Raw genomic sequence first — 9,047 nt, 5'->3', positions numbered from 1 at the left:
GGAGTATGTTGCCGCCGGTAGTTGTTGTGCACAACTTCTATGGATGAGGCAAACTTTAAAGGATTACGGTGTCACTTGTGACAAAGTGCCTCTTTGGTGTGACAATGAAAGTGCCATCAAGATTTCTCTCAACCCGGTGCAACACTTCAAGACGAAGCATATTGAGATTCGGTATCACTTCATCCGGGATCATATTAGGCGAGGAGAGATCGAGCTCAACTATGTCAACACTCATGACAACCTTGCAGATATTTTCACGAAGCCCTTGGATGAAGCAAGATTTCGCGAGTTAAGGCATGAGCTAAATATCATTGATTCAAGCAATGTGGCTTGAACCCTTGCACACCCTACCACGCTCAATTTGTTGTCTAGTTTAGGTGTAGGCATGGACATAGGGGGAGTGTTGTTCTCTCAATGAACTCTCCCTCCCCCCATTATGCATAAATTGATCAAGTCTTTCACTTTAGCCATTGTTGATGGCACTTGTGCTTAAAAGACGAGTTTTGGTCATGGGCCCAAGGTTAAAATCTTCGCGGTGCCATACCTTTTGACTCAAACATAGGTGGCCTCGGCCACCGCCCTCTTGTGAAGAGGCGTGTCTTGGTCGTTTGCTGGTGTGTTTGCCGGTTTTTTTCGTTTCGTCGAGCTAAGCCGTGTCTGTTTAGTTACCGTGGTGCGCTAGGCGGTACTACCGCTCGTGAGCGGTACTACCGCCCCCCAGCATGGTACTACTGCTGGGGGACGAGAACAGGGGGTTAAGTCGGGGGCAGGGGGAGGTTTCTTCTCCCCCATACCCATTCACTTCGCCCCTCTTTTCTCTTCCTCTCTCCAGCCTCCTCTAGAGAGCGGGAGTGCTCCGGTAGATCTCCGTCTTTGGGGCGTCCCTCTCCATTTCCTTTGGTGGAGTCGATCCCCACCACGTCCTCTTGCCATGGATGCTGGTATTGCCCCCGTTCTTTCTTTCGTTTTGTCTCCTTTTAGTTCTTGTTTCTTAGGGGCAATGGTGGTTGCATCTCTAGATTTTTGGCGAAATCTAGGCTTGAGTTGATTGGAGAAGGCAACTAGACTATCTAGATTAGAGTTTGGTAGGATTATTTTTGAATTTGGTAGGTCGGTAGTGCCGGATCTGACCACGGTAGTAGGAAACCACTGTTTCACCGCCTCGTGCTTTGAAACTGTTGTTTATCCGCCTCAAGCCGTACTACCGCTCCCTTTGGAGCGGTACTACCGCTTGACCTAGAGCGGTACTACCGCTCCCTTTGGGGCGGTACTACCGCGGGCAGGTCACGGTACTACCGTTGCATGCCAATTTCCATCATTCTCCTGCCTTACCTTGATCTTTTGTTGTGTTGTTGGCTTATGCTCGTTCTTTCTGGTTGTTTCGCGTTGTTCTTGTGTTTGGCTCCAGGTGATGACCATTCCGAGCAGCAAGGTCACCATATCAACCCCGGGCGTGCCACATCAAAATGCTACCGCACCTCAGAGCCTGCCGGTGGTTCCTCGAGCACCCAACCGCCTCCAACAAGTGCTTCTGCATGTGCTCCTCCACCTCCTCAGCAATCGAAGCGAGAAGACTGTGACTGAGATGACCAACAAGGAGTTTTGGGAGAAGCGTCGCCGCAACCCCTATGCGGTGGACCAAGAACCCACTTTGGTCAACCACCCGTTCTGGAACCGTTTTCAGTTTGCCATCTACTTTGATGTGATCAAGGCCAAGAAGAATCTTTTTGTTGATGTTCACTCCATCGACACTGATGCTATGGAGAAGGATCCGGAGTACTTTGGCGAAGCTCTTCAGATGTGCACTCAGCTGAACATTCTCAGGATCATGCAATTCAACAAGGACTTTGATGCGGATTTGGTAGCTCAATTCTATGCCACCGTCCATCTTGGGACGGATGTCAACAGGACTCTGACATGGATGACCAATGGCAAGCTGCTTTCTGTCAAGTGGAAGGCTTTCATGGAGTTACTTGATGTGGTGGATACCGGGCTTGAGACTCCTGTCGGTTTCCGTCCTCACCGCAATGCTACATCCACCCACAAGCAAGCCCTTTGGCCCTACTGCACTGTGAAGGTTCACCCAGTAACTGAGAAGAAGACCTATGAGTTGTCTCCGTATCTGGACATTCTTCATCGCATATTCCGTGAGACTCTCTTCCCTCGGATTGGGAATCTGGATATGGTCCACTCTTACCTCGTGGACATGCTCCTTTTCTGTCAGCATGAGAAGGAAGCAAGCACTGGAGAGAGCCTGGATATCTCTCATGTCATGTGGTGTGAACTTCTATCTGCCGTGTCTGAGCGCAAGTGTCCTATCTATGGTCCATTCATCATGAGGCTCATTGAGAGGGCCTGGGCACAGACTTATCCCAGAGTGCTGCTAGAGACTGGAGACTTGGTTTCTCATGAGATCAAGCGTCTGAGGAAGAAGGACAACCGGACAGCGCCTCACATAGGGGGTCCATCTGCTACTGCTGCCCCAAGGGGTCCGCCTGCTGCTGCTGCTGCTGCCATGGGGACCGAGGGTGAGGCTGCTACTGATGCTCATGAGGAGGATTTTGGTTCCACTAGTGCTGAACCTTCATGGGCACAGAAGCTTAAGCGCAAGATGAAGAAGCTTTTCTGCATGGAGTCTCATGGTCAGTACATGACTCGTGTGGCGGAGAAGCATGCCAGGACGCGCCACAAGGAGCTCATGCGTCAGATGGGAGCAACAGTTGCTAGTGGGTCTGAGGGTCAGATCACTGAAGAGGAGGACTGGATTCATCAAAATTGCCACTGGACCGACTCCGATGCCGAGCAGTTCTCGACCCACGATGAAGATGCAGAGATGTGATGTTCGAGCTCTTCCACCTCCCATCACCTGGAGTCGTAGTGTCACTCTATGCCCTTTTTGGTGTCTCGCTGCCAAAGGGGGAGAGAGTGTAGGGATTTGCCTCTTGTGTCGTGTTTTGTGTCGTCTTGTGGTTTCTTGTGTGTTCTCTTGGTGTCCTTCTTTGGTTTGGTTTGGTGTGAGCCCTAAGCTCTAGACATATGGTGTGAGACATATGCTCCCTATCGCTACCTTATTACTTATGTCATGTCTGAGTACTGTAGTTTATTGTGAGATGCACGCTTGTCCTGTTTATTCAATTCTCTCATATATCTTGTGCTTAGTATTGTTGGACTATAAAATATAGGGGGAGTTTTGATCCGAATGTGTGGGTCGTGCCATCTCTTGGTGCACACATTCTGGGGGAGCCCGTCTATATTTTGTAGTTCTTAGCTTTCTTCATTTTATTTCTTTTCCTTGCGCAAATCCCTAGTTGTCATCAATCCACCAAAAAGGGGGAGATTGTTACGGCATATCTCTCTCAAGGTAGTTTTGGTGATTGATGACGACATGTTTGCGGACTAATCTTGTGCTTTGAATAATTCACAGATTCTCCCCTGGCACGAGACACTTTCTTCCCCTCAGAGTGTATTTCAAGATGGTGTAGCTCTTTCGTTTCTTTCTCGGTGGACTAGTTGCGTAGAGGGCACCGTACTATCAAGAGGGGGTCCGCTGGGGTTTTGCATGGGTGGAATCATCACGTACACATCAGCTTCTCACCCTCCGAGCTTTTCCTGTCCATTGAAGAGATCTCTCCTCTCTTCCTTGTTCTGTCTGGGTCTAAGCGGCAGTACCGCGCACCCAGCGGTAGTACCGCTGAGAAGCCACAAGCGGCAGTACCGTTTGCAGCGGTAGTACCGCTGTGGCTCCACAGCAGTAGTACCGCTGGGGGCCTGGCACATCCGCCGTGTCCTCAGCATTTTTGAGAGATCCCTTCTCTCTCGCGCGTGCGCCCCAGCGGTAGTACCGCACTGCCTGCGGTACTACGGCCGAAGGGTCACAAGTGGCAGTACCGCTCCACAGCGGTACTACCGCCCTTGACCCCACTGCCTTAGTACCGCTGGGTATTCTGGCTCACTGCCTCGATTCGAGAGGTCTTTTTCTCGTGTCGGGTTTTGCGGCACTAGTCACGGTTGTAGTGGCGGTAGTACCGTTCCAGGAGCGGTAGTACCGCCCTACCACCGCGGTAGTACTGCTATTGGGGTCCGTTCCCTACTAAGTCTCCTCAGCGCGGCAGTACCGCAGGGTGGCGCGGTAGTACCATCGCCTGGCGGTAGTACCGCACCCTCTCAGCGGTAGTACCGCCCTGTCCGGGGCTGGTTGGTGGGGGGGCAACGGGATTGTTGCCCCCACTATAAAAGGGAGTCCCCTTCCTCCTTCTCACTCACCTCTTCCTCCCCCAAAGTTCCATTTATTGCTCAAGCTCCATTAAATACTCCAAGCTTCATTTTGCCTGATCTATCTCCCTAGCCAATCAAACTTGTTGATTTGCTCGGGAGTGGTTGAGAAGGCTCCGATCTACACTTCCACCAAGGGATTTTCGATTCCCCCACTCATCCCTAGCGGATCTTGTTACTCTTGGTGTTTGAGCACCCTAGATGGTTGAGGTCACCTCGGAGCCATATTCCATTGTGGTGAAGCTTCGTGGTCTTGTTGGGAGCCTCCGATTAAGTTGTGGAGATTGCCCCAACCTTGTTTGTAAAGGTTCGGTCGCCGCCTTCAAGGGCACCAATAGTGGAATCACGGCATCTCGCATTGTGTGAGGGCGTGAGAAGAATACGGTGGCCCTAGTGGCTTCTTGGGGAGCATTGTGCCTCCACACCGCTCCAACGGAGACGTACTTCCCCTCAAAAGGAAGGAACTTCGGTAACACATCCTCGTCTCCACCGGATCCACTCTTGGTTATCTCTTACCTTTACTTGTGCAAGCTCTTTAGTGTTTCTACCTTGCTTGCTTGTATGCTTGTTGATATTGCATCACATAGGTTGCTCACCTAGTTGCACATCTAGACAACCTACTTTGATGCAAAGTTTAATTTGGTAAAGAAAAGCTAAAAATTGGTAGTTGCCTATTCACCCCCCCCCCTAGTCAACCATATCGATCCTTTCAATCATAAACCCACAATTCATCGGTCTCAACAAACACACCGCAAAAAGAAGATTACATCGAATAGATCTCCATGAGAGAGGGGGAGAACATTGTATTGAGATCCAAAAAGAGAGAAGAAGACATCTAGCTACTAACTATGGACCCGTAGGTCTGAAGTAAACTACTCACACTTCATCGGAGGGGTTTGGATGATGATGTAGAAGCCCTCCGTGATCGATGCCCCCTCCGGTGGAGCTCCGGAACAGGCCCCAAGATGGGATCTCATGGATACAGAAAGTTGCAGCAGTGGAATTAGGTTTTTGGCTCCGTTTCTGATCGTTTATCGGTACGTGGATATATATAGGAGGAAGAAGTACGTCGGTGGAGCAACAGGGGGCCCACGAGGGTGGAGGGCGCGCCTGGGGGCAGGCGCGCCCCCCTACCTCGTGGCCTCCTGTTAATTGGCTTGACAAAGGGTCCAAGTCTCCTGAGTTGTATTCGGTGAGAAAATCACGTTACCGAAGGTTTCATTCCATTTGGACTCCGTTCGATATTCCTTTTCTTCGAAACCCTAAAACAGGCAAAAAAACAACAATTCTGGGCTGGGCCTCGGTTAATAGGTTAGTCCTAAAAATAATAAAAAAGTGGATAATAAAGCCCAATAATGTCCAAAACAGTAGATAATGTAGCATGGAGCAATCAAAAATTATAGATACGTTGGAGACGTATCATTGTACATGTCCCAACTACCATAGGAGAGAACGCGGCACCACAAGATCCATTGCATGTACCTACCACTTGTGCACGTGACTGGAAGCTGCGGTACTGCTAATGGTGATAATTTTGCCCTCTTTGAGCTGGTGGTGCTAATCGCTGACAGTAAGGAGGACAGAGACAAATAATATCTGAGGTTAGCTAGAGCAGTGCATATACCTCGTGCTGGCTCAAGTAGAATCCGCTGGTGCATGTTGGTTGAGCCAGCTATTAGTATATCATGACGTGCGATGAACAAAACTCATGGCGTCGGATCCTACTATTTTCTCGCCAAAATCCTATCTTCTTCGTTCCGAACATCGTCATCCTGTCTGTTTCGTCACCGCCACAATGGATCCACTAAAGCCCATAACGAGGTTCATCGCCCCTTTGGACCCGAAGCACGTCTGCCATGCGCGCCGCACCGGTGAATCCGGAGACTACCAAACAACAAAAGAGGTGCATAAAGCGAAGGGTGAAGACGAAGATGCAGGCAGCCGTTCAGGCCGGAACTCCTCCTCCACAACGGACCGCCTTGTCGGTCTAGCTGGGGCAATCGCCACCATGGCCCGCCTAGTACAAAGTGTCATACTACTCCGCTGCCCAGAAGTACGGTGAACCTGGCATGCAACAATCACGACAACACTATGTTGCCTCCTTCACCTCCGGCCACCCTCAACCGTACATCGCCGTCGACCTCAACAAGGACTACATGTTCATCGAGTCGCTAACGCTCGTCTGGTCGTTATTTTCTTTCGAGTAATTGCTATTTTTGTTGGGCATCCGGTGCTTTTGGTTTTGCTTGTTTTTATTTGCAAGTGTTATATGCGTCGTAAAATTGCTATTGAATGTTGAACATGGAAGAAATTGATTTAGTGAACAAAAAGAAGTGAAGGGGAAGGGACAGATAAGTAGGAGAGTTTTCAGATATAGCCTTATTTGGTCAGCATCTGACCGACTGTCCGGAGATATGACCGGACGTTTCCGGGACATTTGAGGGTGCCCATTTGAGATTTCTCCTCAGAGATGACCTAAGGGGGTGTACAATGATATGTATTATCTTAGAAATGTCACAATAATAAATGTTGGGGTGAAGGAGAGAATTAATCAAGAGATGGTCTTTTAGCAACAATATCTTTCGCCGTATATTTATATCTAGTTTCAAGAGATTCGATTAAAAGGCAACTCATTGTGTTCTCTTCGATCCATATTACTTGTCTTTGCTTTAGTACATTTTTGAGTATACTCCATGGGACTATATATTTTTTATTGTTATCATCATAATATTGTGAATTTAAGATGGGTCTCTTTATCAACGTCCCAATTTTCCTTTTAGATGTTGTACATGTCCCAACTATCATAGGAGACAACGCGACACCACAACATCCATTGCATGTACCTACCACTTGTGCACATGACTGGAAGCTGCGGTACCGCTAATGGTGATAATTTTGCCCTCTTTGAGCTGGTGGTGCTAATCGCTGACAGTAAGGAGGACAGAGACAAATAATATCTGAGGTTAGCTAGAGCAGTGCATATACCTCGTGCTGGCTCAAATAGAATCCGCTGGTGCATGTTGGTTGAGCCAGCTATTAGTATATCATGACGTGCGATGAACAAAACTCATGGCGTCGGATCCTACTATTTTCTCGCCAAAACCCCGTCTTCTTCGTTCCGAACATCGTCATCCTATCTGTTTTGTCACCGCCACAATGGATCCACTAAAGCCCATAACGAGGTTCATCGCCCCTTTGGACCCGGAGCACGTCTGCCACGCGCGCCGCACCGGTGAATCCGGAGACTACCAAACAACAAGAGAGGTGCATAAAGCGAAGGGTGAAGACAAAGATGCAGGCAGCCGTTCAGGCCGGAGCTCCTCCTCCACAACGGACCGCCTTGTCGGTCTAGCTGGGGCAATTGCCACCATGGCCCGCCTAGTACAAAGTGTCATACTACTCCGCTGCCCAAAAGTACGGTGAACCTGGCATGCAACAATCGCGACAACACTCTGTTGCCTCCTTCACCTCCGGCCACCCTCAACCGTACATCGCCGTCGACCTCAACAAGGACTACATGTTCATCGAGTCGCTAACGCTCGTCTGGTCGTTATTTTCTTTCGAGTAATTGCTATTTTTGTTGGGCATCCGGTGCTTTTGGTTTTGCTTGTTTTTATTTGCAAGTGTTATATGCGTCGTAAAATTGCTATTGAATGTTGAACATGGAAGAAATTGATTTAGTGAACAAAAAGAAGTGAAGGGGAAGGGACAGATAAGTAGGAGAGTTTTCAAATATAGCTTTATTTGGTCAGCGTCTGACCGACTGTCTCGAGACATGACCGGACGTTTCCGGGACATTTGAGGGTGCCCATTTGAGATTTCTCCTCAGAGATGACCTAAGGGGGTGTACAATGATATGTATTATCTTAGAAATGTCACAATAATAAATGTTGGGGTGAAGGAGAGAATTAATCAAGAGATGGTCTTTTAGCAACAATATCTTTCACCGTATATTTATATCTAGTTTCAAGAGATTCGATTAAAAGGCAACTCAGTGTGTTCTCTTCGATCCATATTACTTGTCTTTGCTTTAGTACATTATTTAGTATACTCGATGGGACTATTTTTTTTATTGTTATCATCATAATATTGCGAATTTAAGATGCGTCTCTTTATCAACGTCCCAATTTTCCTTTTAGATGTTGTACATGTCCCAACTACCATAGGAGAGAACGCGACACTACAACATCCATTGCATGTACCTACCACTTGTGCACGTGACTGGAAGCTGCGGTACCGCTAATGGTGATAATTTTGCCCTCTTTGAGCTGGTGGTGCTAATCGCTGACAGTTAGGAGGACAGAGACAAATAATATCTGACGTTAGCTAGAGCAGTGCATATACCTCGTGCTGGCTCAAGTAGATGTCGCTGGTGCACGTTGGTTGAGCCAGCTATTAGTATATCATGACGTGCGATGAACAGAACTCATGGCGTCGGATCCTACTATTTTCTCGCCAAAACCCCATCTTCTCCGTTCCGAACATCGTCATCCTGTGTGTTTCGTCACCGCCACGATGGATCCACCAAAGCCCATCACGAGGTTCATTGCCCCTTCAGACCCGGAGCACGTCCGCCACGTGCGCCGCACCGGTGAATCCGGAGACTACCAAACGAAAAGAGAGCTGCATAAAGCGAAGGGTGAAGAAGAAGATGCAGGCAGCCGTTCAGGCCGGAGCTCCTCCTCCACAACGGACCGCCTTGTCGGTCTAGATGGGGCAATCGCCACCATGGCCCGCCTAGTATAAAGCGTCATACTACTTCGCTGCCCAGAAGT

Source organism: Triticum aestivum, chromosome 4A (genome assembly GCF_018294505.1).
Source record: "Triticum aestivum cultivar Chinese Spring chromosome 4A, IWGSC CS RefSeq v2.1, whole genome shotgun sequence".
NCBI lineage: Eukaryota > Viridiplantae > Streptophyta > Magnoliopsida > Poales > Poaceae > Triticum > Triticum aestivum.
Note: the sequence above shows the minus strand (reverse complement) of the source record.